The sequence below is a fragment of the Vitis vinifera genome, chromosome 3 (assembly GCF_030704535.1).
Source record: "Vitis vinifera cultivar Pinot Noir 40024 chromosome 3, ASM3070453v1".
Classification (NCBI taxonomy): domain Eukaryota; kingdom Viridiplantae; phylum Streptophyta; class Magnoliopsida; order Vitales; family Vitaceae; genus Vitis; species Vitis vinifera.
In genome coordinates this window covers 4794721-4812885 of record NC_081807.1, presented here as the reverse complement: position 1 = coordinate 4812885, position 18165 = coordinate 4794721, and the positions used below count along the sequence as shown (strand labels likewise).

The 18165-nt window shown below is 34.4% G+C and overlaps 1 long non-coding RNA gene and 1 pseudogene across 1 annotated transcript; one reads left to right on the top strand and one right to left on the bottom strand.

The window, feature by feature from the left end:
* Positions 1-1898: 1898 nt before the first annotated feature.
* On the bottom strand, positions 1899-3327 carry LOC100260695 (jasmonate-induced oxygenase 2-like; annotated as a pseudogene).
* A 6581-nt stretch (positions 3328-9908) lies between these two features.
* LOC132253533 (uncharacterized) lies at positions 9909-10595 on the top strand. The gene is made up of 2 exons (XR_009465363.1): positions 9909-10055; positions 10238-10595. It is a non-coding gene; the product is annotated as an uncharacterized LOC132253533 (long non-coding RNA).
* Positions 10596-18165: the final 7570 nt, after the last annotated feature.

Here is an 18165-nt window from a genome sequence, read left to right as displayed (position 1 = left end):
ATGGTTCTAAGAGATATGAGGCTAGATTGGTGGTAAACGGGTTTTAGCAGAAGAAAAATGATTAACTATACAATCATTTTCTCTCTAGTTGTGAAACTAACTATTATTCGATCTGTTTTGAGTATTGTAGCGATAGGGAGTCTACATATAAAGCAATTAGATGTGAAGATATCTTTCCTCTATGGTGATTTGGAGGGGGAAATTAATATATATGCAACAACTAGAGGGTTTTGTAGTGAAGGGTAAAGAGAATGTGGTGTGCAAATTAACTAAGAGTCTGTATGGTTTAAGACAAGCCCCAAACAATGGTATAGAATATTTGGCACTTTCTGTAAAAGAATGGGTATCTCAACTGCAATGCAGGCCATTGTTGTTACTTCATAAAGGTTGGTTCTATCTATATTATTTTGTTACTGTATGTTGATGACATATTAGTAGTTGACACAAATTTAGATGAAATTAACAAGTTGAAGAAATAGTTGTCTATTAAATTTGAAATGAAGGACTTGGGCGCAACAAAGTAGGTACTTAGGATGAAGATTAGTAGAGACAAATAAACAGGCATCTTGTGGTTATCTTAGGCTAAGTATATATATTCATAAAGTATTGCAAATATTTGACATGAGTAATGTTAAGGTAGTTAGAACATCATTAGCAAATCATTTCAAGTTGTCTAATTAAACATTGCCCATGGGCATATGAGGAAAGAGACTTCATGGCAAAGGTCACATATGCCTTAGCCATTGGAAGTTTGATGTATGTTATGATATGCACGACACTAGACATTGCCTATGCAATGGAAGTTGTGAGCATATTTATGCCAAATCCAAGTAAGTAGCATTACGAAGCAGTGAAATGGATGCTTAGGTACTTATATGGTACTACAAAAAAGTGTCTACATTTCAGAAGGAGTGAGTTAAAATTGGAAGGATATGTGGATGTTGATTTTGCCAATGAGATAGATAATTGGAAAAGTACTATAGGGTATGTGTTCACTTTGGGTACTACTGCTATTAATTGGATTTCTCAATTGTAGAAGATTGTTATTTTATGTACAATTAAAGTAAAATATGTGACTATCACAAAAGTTAGTAAAGAAATGATTTGGTTGTAGAGTTTGTTAGCAAAGTTGGGATTCAAACAAGATATGAATGTTTTGCATAGTAATAGCCAAAGTGCAATACATTTGGCTAAGTATTCAGCATTTCATTCAAGAACTAATTATATTACACTTTGTTATCACTTCATCAGGTTTTTGCTTGAAGATAGGGTGTTAACACTTGTGAAGATACAAGATAGGAAGAATCTAGTTAACATGTTAACCAAAATAGTGATAACAGAAAAACTGGAGTTGTGTGCAACTTCAATTGGTCAAGATCGTGAAAATAGGTTGTTTGAGTGCACCCTCATACCCATTAATCATTGAAGGAGAATGTTTACTTGTGTTTTAGTCTTCAAGTGGAAGATTGTTGGATTGTGAAGCTTGAATTAGTTTTGTTATGCTTCACTTAGGATGGTAAGGGTCAAGCTAGCCGATTAGCTCATAGGGGTTGAAGGGCGCAATGCTCTCTAGAGAATTTATTTATTTGTTTTTATGTAATAATTGACGAGTTTAATCTTATTATATATTTTAACCCTTTTATGTTTTAGGGTTTTATTTTTTAATGAGTGAAGTAGCAATTGAGAAGTTTTTTGAGAGCTTTGCCATTGCACTCCTTCTCATTCCTTTTGTAGTGGATTGTTGAGTGTTGGTGTACTCCATTGATGTAGGGATCAAATTGATCGTCAAACCATGCTAAATTTTTTTTTTTTTTCTCTCTGCTTATACATGTGTGTGTGATTTGGTTAACATCATTTATCTTAATAATTCTCTTCCTAGAATAGGAAGAAAATGATGATTCCATTAATGCAGCATGCATTGCTGCTTATTTATCAAGCAAATTACATTATTATTTTCACACCAAACCTCCAAATTCACCACGTACGTATCGTATATACCACATGGTAAGCTTTAGAGAGCTAAAACAAGCGCTTATTGATTACGGATAGATAATGTCCCACCGACCTTTTTACTCTGATACCTTGAAATGAGAAATTTGGAGGTTTTCCACACCAAGCTTCTTAAGATTACTGCGCTTTTTCGTAGCCAAGAACTTTCCCAAGTTGTATGCTCTATACTTTGGTTTTTCCCCTTTCGTCAGCTCCTCCAAGGGCTGCACCCAAAGATGGTGCGCGGGATTGAAAAAGAACGGAATCGAGAACCTTTCCCTCTCTGAATTCAGTATCACTCTGTGCTCCACACTCTCATAAGTGTCGTTGCTCCAAGCCTGGTTTAATATCAGTATAATTAGCCAAATAGGTGCAAAATTCGGTGAGCCAAATAACTGATAAGCAGGTGCTTATAATTCAAAGTTCTTGGGTGGTACCTGAATTATATCCCCAACATTGATGATATAAGCATCTGGGGTGGGCTTCACTCGAACCCATTCTCCATCGGTTTTTCGCTTTACTTCCAACCCTCCGACATCATCCTGGGCAAGGATGGTTAAGGCTCCGACATCCTTGTGGTGACCAACGCCCAGAGCTAGGTGAGGGACAGGGCAAGGTGGGTAGTGATTGAAGCGGACGGAGCTCGTTGATTCTTCAAAGAAAAGATTGAATCTGTTTTCTGGCAAACCTAAGCTCAGAGAGATGAGTCCCATCAGCTTGAAAGCTAGTTTTTCCGTTTCTCTCGCATATTCTTCACAGACCTCCCTGTATAAATCAGTTCAATTAGAACAAAAAAAACTAAGTAATTCACTGTAGTGACTGTGCCTTAGCTGGTGAAATTTGTACCTTAATTCAGGAGGGTACTGAGGCCACCGATTGGTCAGCTCTATGAGCTCCTTGTCGTCAGGATCATCCGAAGCAGGGCCGAAGGCGGGGGTTCTCACCACGAAATCAAAGACTTCTTTCCAGTCCCTAACGTTCTTGGTATGCTCAGTATCAAAGTACCCAAAAGGATTCACCTCATCTCTACTCACCTTCCTCTTCTCCTCCACTGGCAGAGCGAAGAACTTCCTCGCGGCATCCCAAATTTTCCGGCGAGACTCCGAGGGCACCCCATGGTTGATGACTTGAAAAAAGCCCTAGTTCTTGCATGCATCAGCTATTTGAGAAACATGATTGGAAGCATTGGCGGAAGAGAGATCAATGAGGGGGATGCCTTCAGCTTCGATAACAGCGAGCTTAGGCCTATGTTGGGCGTCTTGGACGAAGGCTGGATCGACCTCTCCCATGGCTGTGGTAGTGATTAGAACTTAGAAATGGCAATTATGCACTGGTAGCTGCAGGTGAAGATGGTTAGAGGACTTGGGCAACTCGGCAGGTGGTTTTTATAGCATAGGGGTGTTGGTTTAATACCTTGAACCTGTACGTAATATGGGTTACGTGTTAAGTTCTAGTTCGGGGTGTGAGCTCATGGGTTGCGCATATGTTAATGAGATTTGGTCAAGTGATACCTAGCTATTTCCACGGCACCCTCAATATTCAAATATTTCATCCGTACTTGATTTGGAAGGTTGATTAGTAAATCTGATGGTGTAATGTCTATTTTTGAATTCAATGCTTTATATTTAACGGTGGAGATAAGAAAAATAGAAGAGTTGATAACGTTGAAGAAAAAATGCCAAAGTTTTAAGAAGGTAGAGTTTTGATGAGAAATAGGTAAAATTAAAATTGCATTATAATAATATAAATTAATTGAATCGTTAATCACCCATTTCATCTTATTCTTATCCACAATTGTTGATCGCTGATTGCTACAAAATTCTAAAGAATTCTTCCACAAAGACAAATCACAAGATGTTCAATAACATCTACGCTTTTGCACCAAAAATTATATAAGGGAAAAAAATGATGCACAAAAAATAATAATAATAATTGCTATATCTAATATTTTTTCATAAGAAAACTAACTACAATAAATTTTAAAAGCAAAAAGCATTCTACCATATCTAAATAATAGATTATTAAATTCTCTATTTTTCAATTGGATACTTTTTTAAAAAAAATTAGAAACATCTATATAAAAATAAAAATCACTTTAATTTTTTTTAAAATTTAAGATAATAAATTTTTTTATAATATTTTAGTTCTTTTAAATAATTTTTAAAATTATTATTTTTTCAATATAAAATTTTAAGAGTCTTTGTATTTTATATACAAGTTACTAATATTCTCTTATTTTAAACATAAAAAATAAAAAATGTATCCAAATGAATTAGAAAATAACAAAGTTGAATAAAAATAGTCTAACCGTCTTAAAGCTAATAATGTTTGGCAGAAAACGCTTAAATATACTTGTATTTTTCCTCACTGGTCAGCTCGAAGGCTTCACATTCACATGGTGCGCCGGTAAGAAGAAGAATGGAAGTGAAACCCTTTCCTTCTTGTGCCAACCCACACCGAGAGCGAGTTCCAGCCACGAGCATGGCGGATGGTGATTGAGTCGGATGAAGCATTAGCCTTCGAAGAATTCATTCAACCGATCCCCCACCAAGCCTAAGCTTAAGGAGATGAGTTCCAAGAACTTGTAAGCTAATTTTTCTATTTCTCTAGTATATTTTTTTTCCAAATTTTCCTGAAAATAAATCATTATATAAAATATATCAATACTCAAAATAAATTTAATAAAATCTTGTCTTAGCTTTATGTCTCTAGTTGAGTCTGTTTGGCTTCGAGCTGTGCATTTATGTCTCCAGTTGAGTTTGATAGGCTTTAAGTCGCACCTTTACACCTCTAGTTGAATATGTTGACTTTGAGCCATGCCTTTACGTTTTGAGTTGAGTCTATTCGGCTTTGAGCCACACCTTTACATTTTAGTTGAATTTGTTCGATTTCAAGTTGCACATTCACGTCTCTAATTGAGTCTATTCAGCTTCAAATTGCATCTTCACATTTCTTGTTGAATTTGTTTGGCTTCAAGCTGCACCTTTATGTCTCTAATTAAGTTTGTTTGGCTTTAAGTTTCACCTTTATGCCTTTAATTGAGTTTGTTCGGCTTTGAGTCTCGTCTTTACGTTTTGAGTTGAGACTATTTGGCATTGAGCTGCATCTTTATGTTTCGAGTTGAATCTATTCATCTTCAAGTCGTGCCTTTACATTTCTAGTTGAGTTTGTTCAACTTCAAGTCATGCCTTTAAGTCTCTAGTTGAGTTTGTTTAGCTTCGAGCTGCGCCTCTACATCTCTAGTTGAGTTTGTTTGGCTTCGTATCACATCTTATGTTTCAAATTGTGTTTATTTGACTTCGAGTTGTGCCTTTATGTTTCTAGTTGAGTCTATTCGGCTTCAAGCTGCACCTTTACTTTTTGAATTGAGTTTGTTCGGCTTTGAGCAACGCTTTTACGTTTCAAGTTGAGTTTGTTCGGCTTTGAGCTAAGCCTTTACGTCTCTAGTTAAGTTTGTTCAACTTCGAGCCGCATCTTTCCATTTTGAGTTGAGTTTGTTTGGCTTTGAACCACATCTATGTTTCAAATTAAGTCTATTCAGCTTCGAGTCGCACTTTTATGTCTTTAGTTAAGTTTGTTCAGCTTCGAGCAACACCTTTATGTTTGAAGTTGAGCCTATTTGACTTCAAGCCACACCTTTACATCTCTAGTAGAGTTTGTATGGCTTCAAGCCATGCCTTTCTGTTTAGAGTTTAGTCTATTCAGTTTTGAGACATGTCCTTACGTTTCAAGTTAAGTCTATTTGGCTTTAAGTTGCGTCTTTACATTTCGAGTTAAGATTGTTCGACTTTGAGCTGTGTCTTTACATCTTTAGTTGAGTTTGTTTGACTTCAAGCTACGCCTTTACGTTTCAAGTTGAGTTTATTCGGTTTCGACTTGTGTCTTTATGTTTTGAGTTGAGTCTGTTTGGCTTCAAGTCACACCTTTATGTTTGGACTTGAGTCTCTTCAAATTTGAACTACACCTTTATATATCCAGTTGAGTCTGTTCAACTTTGAGTCACACCTTTGAGTTTTGAGTTTAGTCTGTTAAGCTTCGAGCCACACCTTTACATCTCTTGTTGAGTCATATTTGGCTTCGTTCTACGCCTTTACATTTCCACTTGAGTTTGTTCAACTTTGAGTCGTGCTTATGTTTTCAAGTTTATTCAATTTCGAGCCGCATCTTTAGCCTTATTAAGTTTGTTTGAGTTTAGTTGTACCCTCACCCATATCCTTAGTTTTAAGTTTATTCAGCTTCAAGCCATGCATTTGTCCTTGTTAAGTCAGTTCGACTTCGAGCCACATCCTAGTTTTGAAGTTGTTTGTCCTCGAGCCACACCTTCCTTTCTTTTTGAGTTCATTTAGGGTTTTCTCCTTTCTCGAGTTTATTAGGGCATTCCCTTTCATTCGAGATCATTTTTCTTTGAGTTGATCACTCTTTATCTTGGTCGTCCTTGAATTGTTCATTGTGTCATGATTTGGTGTTTTTTATTGCATCTATACTTCCCACATTGTCTATATCTTTATCCTGATGATTTTCTTCCCCAATATGTGACCTCGATCTTTAAGCTTAGCATGCCATGTGCTAAGACAATTTTGAGTGCTATTTTGTTCTTCAATGCAATTCACTTCATACCATTCATCACTCATGTTTTACTATTCGTGGTCATTTCATTCGTGATCTACATTGAAGAGAGGCATATTTGTAGGCCCTTTATTTTTCATATAACACATATTTTCACATTTTTTATTTTCCTCTCGCCCCATACTCATTTTTGGTGCTCGTTTTGGATCCTTCTTGCTTAATCATTCATGGTCCCTTACTGGTCCATGTTTACTTGACTCATTATTCATTTTTTAACTGCATTTTAGAGGCCATGTAGGAGGAATTTTGAGTCCAAGCTTATTTTTTAGAGACCCTTAGTAGCTGGTTCATATGAGGACATGCATCCTCATTGGGTAGGTTTTTTCCATTTTTTAGAGGGGTTTTCTAGAGGCTTCTAGGGTGAGGACACTGTTCTCATCTTGGCCTTTTTTTTTTGTCCCTTTTTAAAGGGATTTTCTAGAGGCTTCTAGGGTCAGCTAGGAGAGCACGTTGATTGATGCCTTGATATGGATACCAGATGCCACATTTTATCTTGTTGAACATTGGTTAGCTATGGACTTGTTACTGCTTTACTTTTCTGTTTCGAGTTAACTTTGGAAATGAATCTGAATATAGCTAGACTGGTATTTGAAGCTTGATGTTTAGAGAATCATATTTTAGTTGTTTAAAATTCATTTTGGCATGTTCGGTTGCTTCAAGCTCATTGATACAATAATGAAATGGAGCTTTATATATTTGTTACTGGGTTGGCTCTCTGTTTGGTTATCTTTAAGTTTTGCATATTTCACTACTACAAAAATAGTTTATGGTGTCACTATTTACGGTGTCACTTTTAAAATAATAACATCATAGGGTTTATAATTAATAAAGGTGACACATCATATAAAAAATCTTCAATTGAGGTAGTTAGATGATATTAATTTTATATTTATAGTGTCATTTTTTGGGAAGTGACATCATATAAAATAAATTTTTTTAAGTATTATAACTTAATGAGCTCACTTTTAGAATTAATAATGATGGATACTATATAAAAATCCCATTGTTTCCATATCTCACCCACAATCCAAAAAATCTCAATATATAAATCCTATATATAAAATCATGATCTTCTTCAACCTTTTCTCTCACCCATCCATAGTCAACATGCTCAAAACCGACATTCTTCACTTTGTGGACTCCCAGGTAACCCAAAATCTCTTGGATCTATCAAATTTTTTTTCTTTTATTAATGCCATTATATTAATTGTTTCAACATCTTTGTATTATGGTTTTTGTGAATTGTGTTTTCTTGAGTTGTAGGGAAGAAAAAATTAGGTTTAATCTTCTAGCATGGAACAAAAAACTATAGATTAATTGATTTTTTTAATCTAAACCAAACACATGATCAAGTCCTTAAAAAAAAGTGAAAAACAGGAAAAAATGAATGATTTTTAATATGTATTTGTGTGAGAATAACAGGTACAAATTTTTTTTAAGATATACTATCACATAATCTTCATCATTTCTAAAAAACGAGAAGAGGAAAAAAAAAAAAGAATGATTTTTCTGTTTGTATCTAAGTGGGAATGAGATATAGAATTTCGTTGAGAGTATCCAACCCCAAAAGGACCAATCTGGGAAGGCATGTGTGGTATTGACGAGAGATGATAAGATGGAAATCAAAACCATAACCATGTTCTCTCTGTGTCTTTCTATCCTCTTCAATTAATTCATGGGCATAGATATTTTATTTAGTTTCTAAAATCCAATTAGTTAGATATTTTATTTGATTTTGTTTTTATATTTAAGTATTTGAGTTTTGGAAAGTTTTTATATTTTGTTAATAGAAATAGAAATTTTTATATTTTTTATTATTAGGAATTTCTATTTTGTTAAATTGTAAGTATCTATCTCAATAAGAGATTATTAATATTCAAATGAAAGTGATGAAAGAGAGTAAATATTTTAATGCTCAATTATATTTTAATGTTATTTTTTTTTTTTACATAAGGGTTTATTTATGTTTTCAATTTTGAAGTTCCCTTTCCAAGTCCACCAACAAAAGTAGTGTCCAACCTTAAAATGGGCATGTGTGGTATTGACGGGAGATGATAAGATGGAAATCATAACCATAGCCATGTTCTCTCTATGTCTTTCTATCATCTTCAATTAATTCATGGGCATAGATATTTTATTTAGTTTTTATATTTAGTTTATTTAGTTTCTAAAATCCAATTAGTTAGATATTTTATTTGATTTTATTTTTATATTTAAGTAGTTGAGTTTTGGAAAGTTTTTATATTTTGTTAATAGAAATAAAAATTTTATATTTTTTATTATTAGGAATTTCTATTTTGTTAAATTGTAAGTATCTATCTCAATAAGAGATTATTAATATTCAAATGAAAGTGATGAAAGAGAGTAAATATTTTAATGCTCAATTATATTTTAATGTTATTTTTTTTTACATAAGGGTTTATTTATGTTTTCAATTTTGAAGTTCCCTTTCCAAGTCCAGCAACAAAAGTAGTGTCCAACCTTAAAATGGGCACGTGTGGTATTGACAGGAAATGATAAGATGGAAATCATAACCATAACCATGTTCTCTTTGTGTCTTTCTATCCTCTTCAATTAATTCATGGGCACAGATATTTTATTTAGTTTTTATATTTAGTTTATTTAGTTTCTAAAATCCAATTAGCTAGATATTTTATTTGATTTTGTTTTTATATTTAAGTAGTTGAGTTTTGGAAAGTTTTTATATTTTGTTAATAGAAATAGATATGAGGACTTAAAGGGTTTATATTTAGGTAGTGCTTGAGCCAAGGAAAATGATAGTCCACTATCTTGACCCTATGCATCACAAACCATGTGAGGACTTAAAGGATATCGTAAACATGTAAGTTCTTCCTATTATTTTTCATAGTATTATTTTTAAATAAAAAAAATACATTCACCTCAAACACATTTTTATTATTATTTATATATATTAAAACATATAACATTTACCTATTTTAAAAATGCACCCATTGAACTTATTTACATAGGGCTCTTCGAATATTTGCAAAGAAAACATCTAAGAGGGAGCCATCTTAGCAACTAGTGCAGGTGACATCCAAAAATTTTTCTTTACACATTAGCTTATGCATTTGCACCATTTATATATGTGAGTACTAATGTTATTTTATAATTGATCGATTAGTGTCCAAGACAAGAAGGAGGGTTCGAATGTGGCTACTTTGTTATGAGATTCATTAAAGAGATAATTTTTGATCCTACAATTATTGCTTCAAAGGTATTACTTATTAAATGAATTGTACATAGTTTTAGGCTTCCAAATGTTATGCATTTTAATGTTATTTTCTTATTTGATTTCAATTTGGTAATAAAAAAAAACATATTCTCAAGTAGAATTCGATGAAATTAGAGGAGAATGGGCTACTTTTGTGCTACAACTAATCATGAATCATGTTGATGCATCATGATCACCATGCATGGTGAGTCCCTTAGCTACTACATGAATTTTTTCATAGGTATTGTATAGTAATGCTTATTCTTTGAATAATGTTTCTATTTGAAAAAAAAATTAATTCTTAGATTTGTTCATTTATGATAACATAGATCCATGTTTATTTTCTTCAATAAAAATCTCTAAAACTCATTAAATTTTGAAATGCAGGTATACACTCTTGGGAGGGTGAAATGGAGAATAAAAAGAAAGAAGAAGACAACAAGATTTTGGGTTTTTAAATGCAACTCTTATGTCATACATTGTAGGACATAAACGTTACTTTAATTGCAACTGAGAAATTTAGATTTTTAGATGGGACTTCTATGTCATTTTATGGTTAGCCGGTTTTATGCTTATGAAATGGAGGTATACATGAATCTTGGGATCTTTAACATTTCTAAATCATGTTTTGGTATGTATTCACTCTTCTTTTTTAGTTTTGATGGGTTTGATATGTTGGACGTACTATCCTTTTGTGAACATTTGATATACAAATATTATTAGATGATCAATGTATTATGAGTTATTTCAGAAACATTACAGAAAAATGAGTTAAATATAATATGATTGTTATATTTATGGACAAAATATAAACAGGTTAATCTTATTAATTCATAAGCATTACAAAAATCAACAACTAAAACCAATCATATATTCCACAATAATTTACAATGATGTGATACCATAACTCAAAGGTGATGTATTTAATGTGACATCATAACTCAAAGATGATGTATTTAATGTGACACCCTATCATCACTAGAAATATATGGTGTCACTTCTGAATGAGTCACCATTTATCTACTTTGGTGTCACTTCCAAATACGTCACCAATTGGTACCCTCTATGGTGTCAGTGGAGAAGGTGACGCTATGTTGTAGTGACACCTTATGTTTATGGTGGCTCGTTATAAATGTCACCATATACCTTTTTCCTTGTAGTGTTTTCTTTTCTCGTTGCCTTATCTTCTTTGAGGGGTGTCGTTTGAGAAATACATAGTGGAAGAAATGGGAAACTGAAGGCTTATCCTGGCATCGACCTCGCGTTAAGGAATGACTTGATCGAAGAACATATGATTTTTTCAAATACCCAGAACTCACATCAAAAGAAGCCTCGGAGTTTAGGTCAAACACATCATTTGATAAGGAGTATACCTTTGCCTTTGGTGATTTTATTGACTTTTGCATGATGGACATCCGAGGGTGGGGACTGGAAGAGAAATGATGAATCTGCCCAAGATAGTTTGTCTAGAAAGGAACTTGTATTAAATGATGGTTACTGTCACACCCCTGAAGATCACACTAAATTTTTCACAAGTGCGCGGTGCTAAGGACCCTTCCTTAGCCAACCTTCATTCCCAGCATTTAGAAAAACCTAGTAAAAGCACAGCAACAGTAAATCAACAGGGACACAAACGTTTATAGGAAACCTTTCCTAACTTGTATTAATTCACTCTACAAGACAAAATTGTTTTTTTGAAACAGAGTACAATGCTCACACCCAAGCATTACGAGAAGGAACCCTATCCCAAACTTTCTCTCTCTCTCTCTCTGTGTTTCAAGGCTGCAGGAGCCTTTTTAAAAGACCTAGCCTGCAGTTACACATTTGAATTTTCAAATTCAAAAGTTGGAGCCAACATGATGGTTTTACAACTGGCCAGAACTGCCCATAACTGCCTTGCATAACCACCCACCACCCAGATAGTGGCCTGCACATGCCACCCACTTTCACCAGCCATCATCTCCTCAGCCAACTACAAGTCAATTGGCTGCTTAACTTGATCACCTGATGTCCTAGCTAGCTGCCATTGACTAGTTACACTGCCACTAGCTAGCTGCACTACCATCTCCTCAAGCCTTGCTCACCAAGATGTTGGAGAGTCCCCCTAACAAGCTGCCTCTTTCCCCGCAAGGTGCCTCTTGTGATCTAGTGCTCACCAGCGTGTCTTTGATCAAGGCCTTCTGATCTAGGCAGCATGCACCAACCAACTGACCAGGTGTCTGGTGCATCAGTGTGCCTTCCCCATACTAATGTGTGAGCCCGTGCCATGTCTAGGTGCCTATGGCTTGGGCTTGTTGCTTGCTTCCCCTGTCAGGTCCAACTTTATAGCAACGAGCCATGACATTGCGCCCATGACTGATCCCTCTTGGTGCACAGGGCATTACGCCCCCGTACTGTGCGTAGGCATCATGGTGTGAGTCAGCTATTGTTTGGTGCCCCATTAGACCATGACATTGTGCTCATGGTTTCATCAGCTGGCTCATCGCACAAGGCTTAGGCGGCCTCGTGCTTGCGTGGGGAGGAGGTAGGCCGCATCAGGCCCCGTGCCATTGCGGCCACGGGGTGCACACCACACATGTCGTGGAGCCCATGTGTGCGTGCTCGAGTCGCGTTCGTGTGTCCTAGGCACGCCCAAGGCTGTGCCATGGTGCCCCCTTGGTGCGGTCAAGGCTTCCCTTGGTGCTCCCTCCTTTGAGTCACCTAATCCCCCCTTAAAGAGCAATACAAGCCGTTTTCATTGTTTCTGGAGGAGACATCAATAGGTCTGAGGAGGCATAATGGAATAATAAATAATTATAAATTAAAATTCCTAATGTCCCTCAGCCTTCATCTACACTGCCTAAGTCAGGTGCGCACGCGATGCCCATCTGGTGCCCACGCGATGCATGTCTGGCTTGCCCACAGTGCGCGCGTGGTGCGTGTCTGGCTAGCATGCGATGCGCGTTTAGCCCACTCATGGTGCGCGTCTGGCTCACCCGTGGTACGTGCACGGTGCACGTCTGGCTCGCCCACTGTGCGCACGCGGTGCGTGTCTTGCTCGCCCACGGTGCGCGTGCGGTGCATGTCTGGCTCACCCGCGACCTCCTCACATAGCCCTTGGAGTTTGAACTACCAAACCTCTAGGCTTTCCTTGTTTTCAGCCTAGGCTCTCATGGGTGCAAGGCCTACCCATGAGGCCTTTTCCTCCATGGTTAAGTCAAGAGACTAAGGAGCTGACAGTTACCCACTATGTTAGATGCTGAAATTTGGGTATGAGGACTCCCAGTGGCATCAGAAAGATGAGTTGCACAATCCTTCTCACAGTAGAAAGTTTGACCTTCGAAGTTGGGCTTTTTCATGGCCGGACAAGAGGAGTGATCACAATAGTGCAAGCAGAGCCTGTCACGACCCAAATTCTGGGTGAACTTATCCTATGACTCTAGGTCAAAGGTTTGGCATTAAGGGTTACACCTATTCATTCTAGCTGTCAATCTTGATAACTTGATTTTTTTTTTCTCGATAAAACAATATCTAATCCCAAATCAATTTATTAAGCTAATAACTTGATTTTTTTATATTTATAAAACAACATCTAATCCCAAATAAATTTATTAAGCTAAGATTTACTACATCATATTATTTTATTTTATTTTTCAAAAATCAACCACTACACTATCACTTATTCACAAGTATAATAAATCTGTCAAACATCTTATTACCCAAAATGATAACCCAAATATTTACAAAAAAAGTTTTACAAATTAATAAAATATAGTTTAAGTTATGAAAGTTCTTATAAATCAAATTAGTATGTGCTAAAATATAATATAACTAAAAAACAACCATTATTATGATTCTTTTGCTTTTTGAAACACTTCCTAATTTTCCTATGGCTCCTTAGAAACTATATTTGCATTTAAAAATTTTAGAAAATAAATGGATGAGTATTTCCACATTGCTTAGTAAGGTGTTTTACACCTACACAGATTAAAAATTCTAAGTCAATAAAACACAATTATATATCAAAGTGTAATTATATAATGTACTACAACTATACACATTTAAACTAATCAAAATTATCATTGACCATAATCAGACTCCAAATAATACAAATAACATTTATTATCTCCCAAAAACATAATATGTAATTTTGTTTCCAAAGAAAAATATTAAATAAAAGTTTTAGGGTTAAACCATCTTACATCAAATATGAAAATCTAACTATTAAAACCAAAATTGGACTCCATAAAAATGTTCTTTACGTTAAATAGAGTGTTCTCCTAAAATCTCATGCAAAACGGAACTCATTTGGCTTGTCGGACGACAACCCAAATATCTGCTGCACCTTCCTTGTTTCTTCTTTTCCTTTGTGTTTCCGTTCGCGTTCTTCTATCTTTTATATTCTTCTTTCTTCTCCGCAAGACATTCCTATTATTATTATTATTATTATTATTATTTTCATTTTCTCTTTTCTTTCTCTTTTCAACTTTAAGCCACTGTTCCCCCCTCCCCCTTTTCTTTTTTATTATTCTTTATCAACCACACCATGTTAAGAAATTTATTTATTTTAATCCAAAAATCTACTTAAATATAATTTCATACTTTTCTTAATAAATTAAATTATTATTCTTTATTTCATATTCTACAATTATAACTTATACTCAACATACCCCCCTCTTTTTTTATTAATATTCTTTATCAACCACACCATGTTAAGAAATTTATTTATTTTAATCCAAAAATCTACTTAAATATAATTTCATATTTTTCTTAATAAATCAAATTATTATTCTTTATTTCATATTCTACAATTATAACTTATACTCAACATATGATTTACTATCTTACGAAAAATACTACTATATTCTTAATTAAATTTACTATAAGTCTACTTTTCAAAAAAAATAATTTGACTTTAATTACTTGAAACATTTTTATTATGAAATTCATTTAGGACATGATTTCATTAATTATGTATTAAAAAAAATCAATTTTAGAAAAAATCTGAAACATAAAATAATGCTTCAACATCAAGAAGCTGAAATTCATAATAATATTTAATCCTTTAATTTTACCAATATTTATTTATCAATAAAATTTAAGCAATATTCTGAAACTTAATTCCATTAGTTATTTAGTCATTCAATTTATAAAAATCATATTCTCAACCTTTGGTATAACTTTTATTTAATTTACTTCATTTGTCAAATTTCTGAATTGAATCAAAATTTCAAAAGTTAAATTCACTAAATTCGTATTTAATTAATCTAGCCTTTTATATTCCCTAAATTTATATATCATAATTTACTCTTAATTTAATTTCAATTCAATTTTATTTGATGTTTTTTTAATTCTATAAGGTTTAATTCTAATTATAAAAATTATTGATTTGTTATAAAATTAAATTCAATTTTTTTAATTATCCATTATAACAATGTGATATAATATAAATTTTTACCAAGTTTTTCTCACTATAATTCTCTATAATTAAATTAATGCTCATAATATACTTAATATTTAATTTTTCAAAAATAATATCAATAATTATTTGATGGTTGAATTTTTCTCCAAATTTAAATTTAATTTTTGAAATTCCTACTATTTGCATATGATGTGACGAAAATTTTATACTATTGACTTTTTATTAACTTTTTCAAAATTTCTTTCAATTAAATATTAACATGTGAATTTTGCCATTCTTTTTTTACTATGTGACTAATAATTTTATGATAACTTTTCTGATCCTGACATGTCATTAAAACCCCGGTTGTTATAGAGCCAGTCAAATTAAGCCTGTTATCCGAGTGAAGCCACTGCCTTGTTCTATCTCCGATGGTCTGCTCAGCTCCTTCAACCCCCATCGCTCTCCTCTTTCCAAGTTCTCCATTGTCAGTCTAGAGCCAACAAGGGTCGCAGAAATCCTTAAAGATTGACCTACATGGTACTGTGAGTAGCGCGATGTGGATGTTCTTAATGTGTTGTCTACTAGAGCCAAATGAGTGTTTGATAAGACCCAGTGAAGGTGTAAAAATTATATAACGAAGCTTGTAGAAAGACTTATAGAGTTAGAGGGAAGGCATCTCAACGAAGTTGGGCTTTTGTATTGTGAATCTGGCAAATTACCTATACTGCATGGATCGTCACTCTTTTCACGTGGAGGTACACAGGTCCTTTGTAATGTGACACTTGGGGCATCACAAGCTGGTGAGGCTCAACGACTGGATTCTCTGGACGGTCCCCCAACAAAGCGCTTCATACTTCACTGAAATTTCCCGGAGTTCTCAATTTTATGAAGTTGGCCGACTCCTTAACCCGCACTGTTCCGCAGCAGTCACATAAAGATTTGACATTGAAATTGATCTGGTTTTTCCTTTGCCAATGGTGGTGGGCGCTTTGTATGTAGATTCCGAAGGAACTTCCGACTTGATGGCTGTGAGTGGTAAGGTTGGAGAAGATACTACTGGGTCTGCCCCATTAGTTTTCCATTGTTAAGGTAGTTTGGTGCACAGCTTCCTGGATCATCTACACCACCAGCACCTCCAGCCTAAGCTGGCGGATCACTCTCTTGTTCTTTTGCTTTCTTGCGATGGAGCTCCATGCTCTCCTTCCCTCATTTTTTTTTCTTGGATAAATACTCTATAAAGCATCCTCTCTCAATGCTCTATCTAAACTCACTTGCTCATTTCACATTTTTTTTCTTTTTGGATGCTTTCTTTATGCTCCCAGGCATATGACAGTTTTTTATGACTATTTTTGAAGTTGGGATTCAGAATTCACTAAAATCTTTTCTCAAACTTGGATTTTTCTCCACAACTCAACCCTAACTTCTTTTCTATCAGTACCAAGGCTAGAGAATATGGTTTATACGCTTGTATTTCGTTATGTTCCAAGCCCACAAGATGATCAATAAGTTTCTCTCTAGATTTTACATTGGAGTTGATTGATGACATACCCTTATAAGGTACTATATTCTCTTCCTTAGGTACTGCTTTTTCTTTCCTTATATACTACCTTTGCAACCTTGGGTGCACGATCGAATCCATTGTTTCATGGCCACTTCTAGTAAGTCAGGAACTTATGTACATGTGTGCTACATGTCTTATAGGTACTACCTTTACATTCTGTAGGTACTACCTTTACCTTTTTTAGGTACTACCTTTACCTTCCATATAGGTACAAATATGATTAATGATAAATAATAAAATTGCATATATTTTCTTTCTTTTTTTTTTTTTGATTTTTTTTGGGTCTTTGGTTTGGTTTTTATTTATGTGTTTGTTTCTTTTAATCTTTGTGTGTGTGTGTTTTATTTTATTTTATTTTTTTTCATCCCTATGCAGAAGATGTAGAGGAAGCAACATCACATCAAGGTGAATTTTTCTGTTCATTTAAGCCTAAAGGTTCTGGATTCACAAAATGGTGGGAACTAAGGGTGAGAAACTGGAAAAAAAAATGTTGGATTGAGCTACATTTGATCAATAGTGAATTTGCAAAAAAGATTGTAGGAGAGGTTTCTTGAGGTGGACAAGGTCAGAAGCAAAGAGCCTTTTCCTAGTTTTTGGGGCTGGTTCCTTGAGTTTTTGTGAAGAACTTATTGTTAACATGTGAATTCATTCAAGGTAATTTATGTAAGATTTTCTAGATTTTACAAGTGAATGCACCTTAGCTTTTCCTATTGTATTTGTGTTTTTTTAGGTTGATTATTTTATTGATCGTCACCGCTCAAGGAATGGAAGCAATAGGGTCTCTAGATGTAGTGCCTAAAGCGGGCATACAGGCATTGTTAGGAATATGCTTCCCATGTCCAACAAGCAGATTGACACCACCCAAAGCCAAGGCATCTTTGGACTAGGAGTTCTAGCTTCTACTTATGTGGACTTTGTAGATGTTGTCTGACTCTTCTAAATATTTATTATTGTGTAGTAGTTATACACATGTACTTTGTTTAAGTGAATTGATTATTGGATTTTTAGTTAAATCAAATTTAAGGGTATGTTGTTTAATTTACTAGTGATCTCTTGTTTGTAATTCTTGTTATCATATATAGATCTTTGTTAGCATTTGCCAATTTCCTCAATAACAACTATATTAGTTATCAGTGGAATGAATCTTGAGTAACTTGTAGTATCATTTTTGGTTTTGAATTGACTAATCTGTTTTGGAAGGATAAATTAGATATATGAGCTTGATTGCTAACAGTAGTTGAGTTTGTTTTGATCTCGGGATATTTGCCTTGTTGAATAGGACATAGATTTTGGGTCCAAAGAGTTGAAAATTGATGAGCTTAACTAGGACATAGATTTTATCCCGTTGGGAGAACCACAACGTACACTAAC